Source organism: Choloepus didactylus, assembly GCF_015220235.1.
Source record: "Choloepus didactylus isolate mChoDid1 chromosome 25 unlocalized genomic scaffold, mChoDid1.pri SUPER_25_unloc2, whole genome shotgun sequence".
In the NCBI taxonomy this organism is placed as follows: Eukaryota; Metazoa; Chordata; class Mammalia; order Pilosa; family Megalonychidae; genus Choloepus; species Choloepus didactylus.
In genome coordinates this window covers 3,030,948-3,033,719 of record NW_023637607.1, presented here as the reverse complement: position 1 = coordinate 3,033,719, position 2,772 = coordinate 3,030,948, and the positions used below count along the sequence as shown (strand labels likewise).

Below are 2,772 nucleotides of genomic sequence, written 5' to 3'. Positions count from 1 at the left end.
TTTTCAGTTCTCTTCAGATAGCTGTGTAATTCTCTGGACTGTCGTGCGGGCGCTACAGGTCACCGTCAGACTTGCCAATATTGGTTTTTGACCACAAAAATGGCAATTTAATATTGTTTGACAGAACCATTTTAAAAGACAGGGTAACTAAAGCTTAGAGGCATTAGGTAACCTGACTAAAATTGCAGAATTTTCAGAAGGAAGAGGTCAGGATTTCAGACCAAATTTGACTGATTTTAAAGCCCAAACTTGACTCACTCCATAGCTACTAGAAGGAAAAAGGCAGATGCACCTTTCCTTGACACAAAGGACACTTGACTGACAAACCTCAACCATGAAGGACTCCCAGATAACCAGAGGGATTTCAGTATCACACATCCCAGCTTCAGATTCTCACTAACTGAGGAGAAAGTGGCTTGGGCAATGCAAATACTGTTTACTGCTGTGCATCTCAGTTTGCTCTAAAGACCATACCCATGAACAAGCTTACTCCTTTCTCAGCTGCGAGCTTGAGATCTTAAGTTGGGTAAAGTTATCTGCCCCATCCCTGAAGCTTTCTCAAGGCGAGGGAACATTGCCTTCCCAGAGCTGTACTTTTCAATGTTTAATTTTAAAAAAGCTTTCCACATCAGATCAGGGTTCATTGATGATCCCATTAATCACCCCAGGTATGTGCATGTGTACATGCCCCACGGCTCTCCTTCTAAAGATAAAATAGTGAGTCAACCCCAGGTCAGATGGGCTGGGAAAACTTTGTCCTAGAATGGGGCCTTTCTGGGTTTTGAAATCTGCAGCTTCCTCCCCCTCCTTCCCTCAGGTGCTGTGCCAGCACTCAGCAAGGGGTGTGGCTATGGTGAACATGAGTCTCACTCGTTTTGAAGGATGGGCACTATGTCCACTCCCCACATGTACACATTCTCATCTGCCTGGAGTCCATCCTGTTTCCTGGGACATGCTAGGCTGATTTGCAGCCATGAAGTTTTCCTGGGAATATTTATCAGTACGAAACAACACTTGCTATTTGTTAGCTGGGCTTAGTGCATCTTTTCTCTGGGCCTCAATTCCCCTACCTTTAAAGTGTCTCTGGGTATTTACAATGACATACACATAAATATGATTATGTATGCACTTTTGTTTTAGTAGACGCTTATTTTTCTTTCCTTATTTTGGCATTGATTTTCCACTCTCTTTCTTATCCACCATCTCCTTACACAGCATGTCCTGACCACTCTGATTTGTTAATATGCATGTGTGTTTTTAGAATGCTTTCTTCTATATTTCTCTCCATTATCCTATATAGAACCACACATGCATATACATATTCAGGATTTTGTCATTGTTTTGCTGAAATTGGATATCTACATATTTTTGCATTGTGCAATTCTCTTTCTACTGAACTCTCTAGCATAGCCCTTATTTATTCTTTTCCATGGCTGACTAATATTCCATTGTCTGGGTGGCCTATAATTTACTTAGCATTCTTCCACTGATGCACACTCATTTATTTTCTAGGTTTTCCAAGAAGAGTGCTGCAACAAGCATGCTTGCATGCTTACATGCTGGTCACTTTTATTGCCAAAGGACAATGTTCCAGGAGTGGGACTACTGAATCAAAGAGCATTTATTTGTATAATTTTAATAGCTGATACAATATTCCTTTCCCAAAAGACTATCACAATTCACACTTCCATTAGCAACAAATGAGGATATTCTCTCTTCTACATCTCCCCAGCATTACTCTGTTTTATTTATCATCTATCAGATGAGTTTAAAAGATCTCACTGCTACTTTAATTTGCATATCCTCAATTTTTTGCTTGTTATCTTTCATGTTTCATTTGCATTTGTTTTCTTAGGATTTCTTAACCGATTTTAATAACATACCATAAAGCTGCTAGACTTGAGATAATCAGAATGTTAAAATTAATAGATTAATATTAATTTTATACTGTCTTCTTTTAAAAAAATAAAATAAACAAGCAAATTATGTGAAAATAGGCAAATCCATTAAATAAATGATTTTTTTATAGGAAGTTTTGCTTTCCATATCATCTAAAGAAGGGAAATTATCATTTTACACAACATTCAAGTTGATTAAACAAGTTTAAAATGCACTATAAAATGTTTAACTGTCATCAGCTTTAAGGATTATATTGCTTTCACATTTGCATATTATGGAAATTTAAAATATGCTAACACCTCTGAATTGAATCCACTCTGGATTCTAAGGCGTCAATTTCTTCCGAATTTTCCTTTGCTTCTTTTAACATATCTTGTGTTTCTTCTTGAGAGAGGGTAATGAAAAGTTCACCAAATTGACGAGATACCATTAAGCAGTCATCTGCCAGCATATCATTAAAGAATCTTCTAAATTTTGGATTTATTTCTTTTTTATTTCTACTTTTTCCTTTAGCTCTGTGATTCTACTTGTATTTTGTGCAAATTTATTTATCTTTTAATGATCCTCAAAAGTAACACTGACAATTTCTGCAGCCACCTTCTTCACAACATCTGCCATGTTAGGATTCAACCAAGAGGCCCAAGGCCTCATGTGCGTTTGGTTTTCTGCTCTGTGAACTGTCTTTTCATATCCTTTCTCATTTTTCTGTTAGGTTGTCTTCCTCCTGACAATGTGCAAGAGTGTTTTGTACACTTTACAGACTAGTCTTTTCTCAGTCCTCTGCATTAAAATCACATTGTCCAGATTTATTATTTGCCCATTGCAGAGGTTGCAATAGACAACCCTCTCCCCTTTTTCCTCTTGCATATTTGG

General features: G+C 37.4%; 1 pseudogene; it reads right to left on the bottom strand.

Moving 5' to 3' along the window:
* Window positions 1-2,124: 2,124 nt before the first annotated feature.
* LOC119525601 lies at window positions 2,125-2,517 on the bottom strand (annotated as a pseudogene).
* Between the last annotated feature and the right edge of the window lie 255 nt (window positions 2,518-2,772).